Here is a 10373-nt window from a genome sequence, read left to right as displayed (position 1 = left end):
ATTTAATTCACCTAACCTACAGGACACCATAGCTTAGCCCCACTCATCTTAAGTGTGCTCAGAACATTATATTAGCCTATATTTGGGCAAAATCATCTAACTCAAAGGCTATTTTATTTCTTTAAAAAGAGACAAAAGAAAGAAAAAGTATTGAATATCTAGTGTAATTTTCTGAATTCCTGTACCCAAAACATGTGGCAACTCAGTACACTGCAGTGGATCTGTGGTGTCCCCTTGTGGTCACGTGGTTGATGGGGACCTGCAGCTGGCTGCTCTTACCTAGCATCACAAGAGAGGATTTTGTACCACCCAGGAAAAGATCAAATTTTGATGTTCAAAGCAGGGCTTCTATTGAATGGATTTTGCTTTAGTGCCAACATAGAGTCTAATGCACAGTTTGAACCACTGTAAATCAGAGACCATCTGTATAGATTTCCAGCCCTGCCCTAGACCTCCTGAGTCCAAATCTTTAGGGATAGGCCTCATCATGTGTGTTTCTTTAAAGTTTTTCAAGATTCTTGTGATTACTGTGGTCACTTTTTTGGGCATGTCATTCATATATTCAATGAATCATTCATTCACTCATTCTAATGCTATTCACATATTATGTAGGAGTGCATCACAATTAGATCATAAACTCTTTGTAGGATAGTGTTACTTTGTACATATCCTGTATCCCCCTTAGTACTCAGAAGTGTTAAGCAGGCATTTAGTAAATATTTACTAACTTACATTGAATAGTAATCCATCAATACTATAGCAAATGAAGCCAGATGCTAAATCTAGTCGTCTCTGATCCTCTGCCTATGATAACTAGAAACTCTGGCAGGTAGATCCTCAATTCCCAGCTCTCAACCAACTCCTTTGGTAGGTGGCACCATTGCATCCCCACAGTGCATGATATTGGGGAAAGAAATAGAGACCCTGGGCCCTTCCTGAGCCCCCAGGGCTACTGTCCTGGAGAGAACAAGATTCAGGAGATAGTAGTCCCACAAGCTGCTTCCTCTGTAAAATCTAGAACCCCTCAGGATAATGAAAATATAATTAGGTTCCCAGATGGGAGAGGACAGATTAGGCTCTTTGGTTCCATTCAAAATTCAGAACATCACTGATGTGCCAGGGTTGGTATTTAACCAACAGAAGTGCCTGTAAGGTCAGGCAGCTGCCCCCAGGGAACTGCACTTTTCCATTCTTTTGATGGTCTTGACAGTGAGCACCTCTGGGAGGAGCCCGTGAAGAGCTAGAGCTGCTGCCAGCACTGTGGCAACGGAATGGCCTGGAGCTCAGCACATCAGGTGGCAAGTGGCAGGTGACTGCTGTGATGAAAGGGTTATGGGTAGAGATGGGCATGGCTCTCAGGCTGAGATGACTCAGACACCAGCAAGAATTGATCGCACATGTTGCTCCAGGCTTTTAGACCTATGAATATTTAAATAAGCACATTAATATTGCATAAGAAATTGGGGCTTAAATAACCTTTATTTCTTATTGGAAAGTGAGCCTGGCTTTTGTTCAAAGCACTTGTGAATCCTGACTGGATAATAGGGAACTTTATTACCAGGAGACCAGACTGAATCCTGGCATGAAAATGTTTTTTACAATAATTTTGATTGATAGACTACCAGTCAAATGACCATCATCTGACCCAATCCATGTACTGGAGAAAACTGTTTATTTTATGGGACATCCTTTGGCATAAAAGTGGGGGGAAATAAAAATTATTTAATAAAATGAGGAGAAGACAGCCCTAGAGTACCAGGTTCCAAAATGGCGGTGGCCCCGCCATGTTCCAGAATGGTAGCAGCCTAGAGAATTCATTCCTCGGAATCGGGTTCAGAGTGCTCAGTGATCCAGGCACTCAACTCCTATAGCCAAGAGAGAGGGAATTCTGGCTACTGCTCCAGCTAGCAGCAAACCTTGTCATCATCCATGTGGGACTGGTTTAAGGTGCATGCAAAATGCAGGAGTTGTGGGGTCAGGAAAGCTTCCACATAGATTTCAGAAGGGCTGGGAGGCCAGGCAGTGTGCCCCTGAGAGGGCAGTATGTGAAAATGTGAGTTTGAAGCTAAAGGGGCAATGGAGACCCCAGAAGTTTGGAGAAGCTAGAAGCATGGATCATCTGAGGAAAACTGCAAAGAGGGAGAAGAGAAGCCAGAGAGAAGCCATGGGAGCTGCAGCCACCAGAAGTGCCTTAGGAGCCACCCAAGTTCTTTGAATTTCACAACTTGCCACAGATTGTCTGGGATACTGGAAGTGGAACTATGGAACTTAATGTTTGCCCCACTGGATTTTGGACTTGCCTTGGTCCCATTCCTTTATATCCCCCTATTTGAACCTTTTGGAATGGTAATGTCTATCTTGTGCCACTGAATGTTGGAAGTGTTTAACTTTCCTTTCATTTGTTCAGGGGCTTGCAGCTAAGAGTTTGCCTTAAATCTCAGAGGAGATTTGGGACTTGGACTTTTCAGCAATGCTGAAACTATTAGGACTTTGCTAACTCTTAGAGAAGGACTAAATGCTTTTTTGCATAAAGGGATATGCATGAGTCTTGGGGGGACCAGGAGTGGAATGTTATGGTTTGTGTTTAGCTGTCCCCGCAAGCTTCATGTGGATGAGGCAGGACTTCCTTTTTCAGAGGTAGTTGAATCTGGAATATGTGATGCTGGAATTAAGGGCCTGTGGTTACTAAACCGATACACAAGTGGGTGATTGGTTTGGCACTACTCTAATCCCAATAGTCCGAATAAAATAAAAGGGACAGGAAGATCCTGGTAAGGCCTGATGGTGCCTTTGTTACCTGTGCACACCATGTCATTTCCCCTCTGTGATGACTATTTGCCATCTCTGCCTTGGAACCAACCAATTATAGACTGAAAAGTCTACAAACTTCCTGGTCTATGGGAGTGATTCTGTTAGCCTCTAGTCTCTGTGGGATCCAGGTGACAACGCTTCCAGGCCCCACGGTATGGATCTAAGCAGATATTCAAATGGCTTACTAGAAAGAAAAAGCCAATGACAGAGGATGATTTTGAATGAGAGTCAAAAGTATATCCTTAATGAATGGTTTGAAAAGAACCCCTATCCTGGTATAGATACTAGAGACTATCTGGCCAAAGTAATCAGCACTTCAGAGTTTCAAATTCTGACTTGGTTTCAGAACCAGAGAGCAAGGTGCAAATGATGAGAGTATAAACATAACTTTGAGAAATCTCAAACCCAGGTACAAGACAAGCCTCAGTTCAAGCATGAAAAAGTGAGACAAATCAGGACAAACTTCACAAGATCTCAAATCAAAGCCCTAATTCAAGCCTATGACAAGAATCATTTCCCTGGAATTGCTACCAGGAAAGAACTGGCTAAACAAACAGGCATTCCAGATGAGAAAATTGTGATTTCCAGTTTAAAGTGCTGATCCTTGCAAATGTTGTGTGAAGACAGAGCCACTGGTGGGTAATAACATTGAGGACAGCAGTGACAGTGCCTTTCTAGTAGCAAAAGTGATCCTCGAAAAGTGGGAGTGAAGCAGGACTTGAAGGAAAATGAGTTTTTCCCAGCCTTGGGCAGTTCCCCTACCCCATCACCATTACCCTCCCTTTGCTATAACTCCTTACTCTGGTACAGATAAAATTGACAAGTATGTCTTTTAAACAAAGTTTATGTCATCTTGTACTCACAAGATTCACAAGGCTCTATCTTCTCTCAAGGCTAAATTATAAAACTGTCTGCCCTTGTCCTGTTTCTGTAAACTCACTTGCTATGTCACTAGAGAGACCAACCCCTCCAACCAAATGTATAAAAACTAAAACTTTTCTTTATTCAATGCTCTTCCTTTGGACATTAGTCTGTTGAGCCAGTGTTCACCTAAAACCTAATAAAATCCTCCTGTTTACCAGTAAAAAAAAAAATATATATTTAATAAAATGAAACTCCTTGTGTAGTCCTAAAAGTACAGCTACAACCAAAAGCAAAGGAAAAAAATCTGCTCAATTGATTTTCCAAATTGCTCAATTCACTCAGCTTTGTTCTATTGAACATAGTCAGACCTTAGGAGATGATACTGACTTCCTACTGTGTGCAAAATGCTGTCCTCCTGGCCTTGATTAAAAAGTGGAAACTCCAGGCCCTGGCCTCAGGGAGTTCACATGTAGGTGTATAATTGCATTACAAGGAACTCAGTACTATCTTGGAAATAAAATACCACCCACTTAAGAACACAGCAGAAGAAGAAGAAAATCAAGAACAAGAAAAGCTGTAAAGTTAAGGAAGGAAAGAAACTTAAACATATTCAAAGACTAGAGATGAACTTGTGATCTCAGGGTCGGGGAGGGAATAGCATAGGAATTTATTGCTCAATATGATATTGGGTAGATGAGTGATTGGATTTTCATCTACAGAATTACTTCTACCAAGAAGCTTAGACTAAAAGTATCCCACAGAAATCATTTCCTTACCCCAAATTCCCTAATTAACAGTGACTTTAAAACCTGGATAAAGTCTTTCAATTCTTTTGCTCATGGGAGAATCAACTGGAGGCTTCATTCCCCAGGAAGATTATTAATAAAGACTCTTTCTATAAAGAAATAACTAAATTATGCTTGGGTAATTGAGTGGGTGGATAGATGGATGAATGGTTGGATGGATGTTAATAAAATTACTAGGATTTTTTCCATGATCAAATATACATGTTCAGAAAAAGTGTAGCAATATTTACACTACATGGCAAACCATAGAAAATCACTTAGGCTACTGTAAAAATATTTAAAGATTGCTTTTCCTGCTGTCATTATTTCCTTCTTATTCTGACCACCAAGGTAAACTCACTTCACTGGCTTTTCTCACGGAGTTTCTACAGGGAACCCAAAATGGTTAAGTGACCAAGGCTTGCTTGAGAGAGACCTTGCACATAATTCGCCAACCACTTCTTGCCATACATCTCTGATGAAAAATGCTGCACCTATCATGGTGGCATCCACTTTTGCTTTTCTCCTTCCTTCACATTACATTCCCTCAGAGCCACAGATCTGGGTGTGTGGCATAGGCCTGCCCAGACTCCTGCATTCTTGTGCCCCATATGAAGGAAGGAAGTGTAGGGAAGCCACAGCCAAGTGGTCCCATCCACAAGGCTTGCCCATGTCTATTACAAAGCAGCAGGGCCCTAGTGAGCCTGTCCACAGGAGCCCAGCCTACACGCGGTCATTGCCAGGGCAAATGTGGACTGGATTTGGATGGAGTCCTAAAGTCTGGCCCATCATCCAATTCTAGTTTTCTGAAATGACAAGAAAGACCCAAGCCTCAATTAAGGAAGCTCAAACCCTGAGCCATGAAATTGTCTAATGTATATATTTGTAGTTATGTTGAATTATAAGTTCTATAGCTTTCATTTCAAATAGATTCCATTCTCCTGTTTAAAATCTCTCTATAATTTTTCCTTGAAGATAAAGCCTTTATGATATGCAGAATTCTGAAGTGCCCTCTAAGAGTCCTCCTGATGTGAACATTCTGTAATTGCTCCACTGAGAGTGTGGACAAGACCTATAAATATTACAGGATATTACTCCCATGATTAGGCTGCATTATATGGCAAAACTAAAGGAATTTTTTCAAAATCATTATCATTAAGGTTCCTAATCAGTTTAACTTAAGCTAATCAAATCAGTTTAATTTAAGCTAATCAAAGAGAAGATTCTCCTGGGTGGGTCTGAACTGATCAGGTGAGTCCTTTCAAAGAGGATCTGAAGACCAAAGAAGGAAGAAGTCAAAAAGATTTCAAGCAGTAGAGAGGAGGATGCCTGAAGGAGGCACAGTCAAAATGTGAAGAATCCCACCTAGAACATGACTTATGTCCCAAAGTTATTATTTTACCAATAAAGTACTTGTAAGAGAAGTGGTAGCCTCTCTAGAAGCTGAGGGTACCAGCCTTACAACTCGAATCACTGAAGTCTGACAACAACCAGTGAATGTGAAGAGGGCCCCCAGGCTTTAGGTGAAATCTCTACTGAAAGCTTGGTTGCATCCGACTGGGGCCCTGAGCAAAGGACCCAGCTGACCATGTCCAGAAACTCTGAGATGATGGATTTGTGTTTTAAGCCCCTGTGATTGTGGTAATTTGCTATGCAGCAATAGAAAATTAATATCATCTTCTTAGTTATAGTGGATATTTGAGCCTCCACCAAATTACTTGGTTTTTCTCTGAGTCCATAAAATAGACTACTCTTCAGTTTTTATGTTTTTCAATATGTTTGCTTTTGTCTTAAAAATATGTGAGCTTTCTACTTATTGTTACTGGGATGGTTTTATATGTAATAATTTTGTTGTAACTAGAGATTCAGAAATTTAGTGTGAGAGTTAAGAGCTCCAGGGCTAGCACCCCTGGAATTAAATCTACCCCCATCTACTTGCTGACTGTGACCTAGGGCAAGTTAATCTCTCCATGCCTCAATTTTCTCATCTGTAAAATGAGTTAATAAAACATACTGAAGGTATTACCTTTACACTGCTACAGCAAAATACATGAGGCAACTAACTATATGAAAAGGAAAAGTTATTTGGTGCATGATTTTGGAAGTTCAAGTTCTGAGATCTGGTGGGCCCCATTGCTTGGGCCACTGGTGAAGTTGATGGATAGCAATGACAGGAGCACATATTAGAGTGAGTAGTCACATGTCAAGCCAGGAAGGAGACAGATTAAAAGAGACAGGATGGGTGGGGTCTCAAGGATGCACCCTGATGACCCAAGGGCCTCCCATGAGACCTCGCATCCTAAAGGTTCTTCCACCTCCCCGTGGCACCACACTGGAGACCAGGCTTTTCACATATGAGCCTTTGGGGACAGTTGAATCCAAACAATTATGCTGACCTTACTGGCAATTACGCTTACTTGCTCAGTGATAGGCACAAGGCCTTGGAATCCTCTTGCCCTGGGACACCCGCTGTGAGCACTTGCTGTACATCAACTTGCCCAAGACTGTGTGGCTGGGATCTAGCAAACAAAGATCACAAGACTGAAACTGTCAGAGCCCAGGGTCCATGCCCAAGCTCCTCTTGCCTTAAGGACTCATCATGAATTCACAGAAAGAATCTGAGAGTGAAACTAAATTGCCAGTTAGCGTGTTATTCCGTTTTCATGTTTTCCTTCCACTCTGCTGCTACTGCAAAGCATGCAAAAACTTCATAAGAGTAGTTTTCCTTTGTCTCACTCTAAGCCAGGGCCCACATATTGCAGAGGACAAATTACTTAACCCATTTCTTGTCTGAAAAATTCTACTTTAGTCATGAATTTCACCTTATAAATATACTCTGTTAGACACAGGCACATAGACCGACAGAAGGCACAACACTTATGTCTGCCATTGTTACAAAAGTCCAGTATGTGTATATGTATTTGTGTGTCCACACACACATCAGATGGGGGTGAAAGAGATTGGATTGCTTATTATCACTGACTACCTAGCTCAGATACCCTGGAAGCAGATGACAAGAGAACTCCTAGGAATGTGGTTCTACTGAGTGAGGGCTCTCAGGAGAAGGCAAGGCAGAAAGTAGGACAGGACGTGGTGTGGTCTCAGCTGGAGCCCAGGCTGGGCCTCGTCCCATAGGGAGCTGCAGAGCCTGAGTGATGTCACGTAGCAGGTTTCCTCCTGGGACAAGAACCAGAACTTTGTGCCCCTATGTCTGTCTGTCAGACTTGAGCAGTCCCTGCAGAAGTGCCCACACAGAGCTTCCCAGGCTGGGTGACTCATCTGTCCAAGGGCAATGTGCAAGGAGAGGAAAGAGTTGTGTGTTTCTAGCAGCCATGACTCCCAGAGCTGGGGTTCAGGGATACTGACCCAACAAAGGAGATCTGTCCAGCCACCAATGTCACATATTGCACGGGACAGCATCCTTGGTGCTCTTGATGTGGAAAAGGCCCATGCCTTAGTGTTCTCCTCATCTCAATGCATCAAACAGGACTTTGAACATAACAGTGAACCATCCCTACTGGTTTGCAAAATGAATGAATGAAGTCAAGAGAGAGTCAACATCAGGAAGGGATCCATCTAGATTAAAGGAGGAAAGGAAGACAGGATGACAGAAGAGCCATACTGTCAGCAGAATAAACCACCACCACCCCCCAAGATGTCCATGGCCCAATCCTTGCAGCCTGTGACTGTTGGGTGACATGGTATATATAAAGGCACTTGGCCAGTAGATGAAGATTGATTCAAGATGGGGAGACTCGGGGGGGAGTGGGGAAATACAATCCTATGTTCTTTATAAGTGAGAGGTAAGCTTGATTGTGTCAACTTGATTGGCTTGGGAGCCACCCAGTGAATTAGTAAAGCACACTTCTGGGTGTGTCTGGGTGGGTCACAGAAGTGTGGCCCTAGGTACTGTATCTTGTCCCTGGCCCCTTCCTCTCTGGCACTGTTCCCCCGAACTGCTTCCTGGCCACCATGAACTAAGCAGCTTTGCTCCACCAGCCCCTTCCACCATGATGTTCCTGCCTTTGAGCTGGTTAACCATGGACTGAATCTCCTGAAACCATAAGCCAAATTAAACCTCTCCTCCTTTAAGTTGTAAATGTCAGGCATTGTTGTGTCCCAACAATAGGAAAGTTGGCTAACACAAGTGAGAGAGAAAAGCAGACCAGATCAGAAAGAGGCAAGAAGAAAGAAAAAGGGGAGAAGAGATTCAGAGTACAAAGACTAAATCCACTTGCTGGCTCTGAAGATAGAGAAAGGAGGACACAAGCCAAGGCATGCAGGTGACCTTTGGAATCTGGGAATGGTCCTAGATGACAGCCTCCAAGGAGACAGGGACTCAGTACCACAAGGAACTGATTAGGAAGGAAACAATTTTCCCCCTAGAATCATTGGCACAGTGACTCTAAGGATTCTAAGGAAGATTCTAAGGATTCTAAGTGATTCTAAGAGGATTCTAAGTGATTCTAAGGAGCCACAGCCTTGCTGGCACCTGTGTCTAGTCATTGATGTCATATCATAAGCTCTAACCTACAAAACTGCACAATAATAAACTTGTGTTGCATTGCTTCACCCTGTTTTAGCTGGTAATAACTTGTTCCAGCAGCAGTAGAAAACACAGGCCATCTTCACTGAAGATGGTCTTTCCTTCCCATGGAGAAGAACTGAGCATTCAAATCTCATGAGAGGAAGAGCTTGGCTCATTATCTCTCAACAACACTCTCAGCCCTGCAGGCTCATTGGGGACACAGGGAGCCCAGTTCTGAGGGCAGCAGTCCCCTGGATGACTGCATGTGGCCAAAATCCATCCCTCAGGACTCCTTCAACCTCCTCTGACAGATGCCCAGAGCCAATGCCCTCCTGTTTCCCCATCTTAAGCTGCATCAGGGCTGGTGCTGCCTCCACTGTAGGCTGATGTGAGTGAGAGCATGAGGGCATGGCCAATGCTTTCATCTCCTTTCGATTCCTCCATCAACCAGTTGAATCAAACATCCTGGGTCCGCAAAAAGATGGGCCTCACTGTGCCAAATTCAAGCCCATGACAACTCAAGGGATATTAGAGGTGTCCTAGCCTAGGAGTCCACAGTGGAGGAAATGAGGCCCTGGGTGACAATGAGTCATCAGAGTTCACACAACAGCTCCTGCAGCTAGGTATCCAGCACCCCGCCCCACCCCCAAGGCTGCAGGCATGCCCTTCACCACTGAGGCGGGTATCTGAATGCTTCCAGTGTCCAGACAAACCCTAGCCCCAGTGGAGACTCACCCACAGGTCCCTCTGCAGGAGCCCCAAGCTTCCTAACACTGGGGGTACACCTTTCGCCTGCCAGGTCCCTCACCCCCACCCTGCCTCTCACAACCCCACAGTCAGCTGCCACAGGACACCTTTGTACCATTTTCTTGGTATCCCACCTACTGTTGTCTGCACCTCCACCTGCAGGCACCTGCTCTTTCCCCAGGGCGACTGAGCCTCCCACTCCCTTACACACTGATGCTGCTGGAAATTCATATCCCCTCTGGACAGCCGTGGCACAGAGTTTAACAGCTCACCAACACCCCCTGTAGGACCAAATGAGAGCTCCCCCATGGGCCTCAAGTCCCACCTTGGCATGGCTTCTCCCTTCCTTCTTTGGCCTTGAAACTCCTTACTGGTTTCTGCTGGGATCTCCTCCTTAATAAAGCCCTTGCCACAAGCCTGCATCTCCAGGTGGCTCCTGAGGACCCTGACCTTACATGGGCACAGGCTGGAGCAAAGCAAAATTTTCCACCCTCCTGGCCAAGGCAGAGAGAATCTCTGATGTGGAAATAAGATTAGCTTCTCTGCCATGGTAACTCTGCTGGCTCCCAACCTATGGTAAATTATTTTTCACAAAGAAAGAACCATTAATTACTAACCAATAATTAAAACCTGAAACT

At 44.0% G+C, this 10373-nt stretch overlaps 1 protein-coding gene across 1 annotated transcript in view; it reads left to right on the top strand.

The window, feature by feature from the left end:
* The window catches only part of Pcsk2 (proprotein convertase subtilisin/kexin type 2), a 275337-nt gene that overhangs the window by 175450 nt on the left and 89514 nt on the right, over positions 1-10373 (top strand). The gene's annotated exons all lie outside the window — the stretch shown is intronic.

Source organism: Heterocephalus glaber, unplaced genomic scaffold (genome assembly GCF_053883595.1).
Source record: "Heterocephalus glaber isolate CG9 unplaced genomic scaffold, H.glaber_assembly_v1.0 deba00001532, whole genome shotgun sequence".
Classification (NCBI taxonomy): Eukaryota; Metazoa; Chordata; class Mammalia; order Rodentia; family Bathyergidae; genus Heterocephalus; species Heterocephalus glaber.
This window is presented reverse-complemented; position numbering and strand designations above follow the sequence as displayed.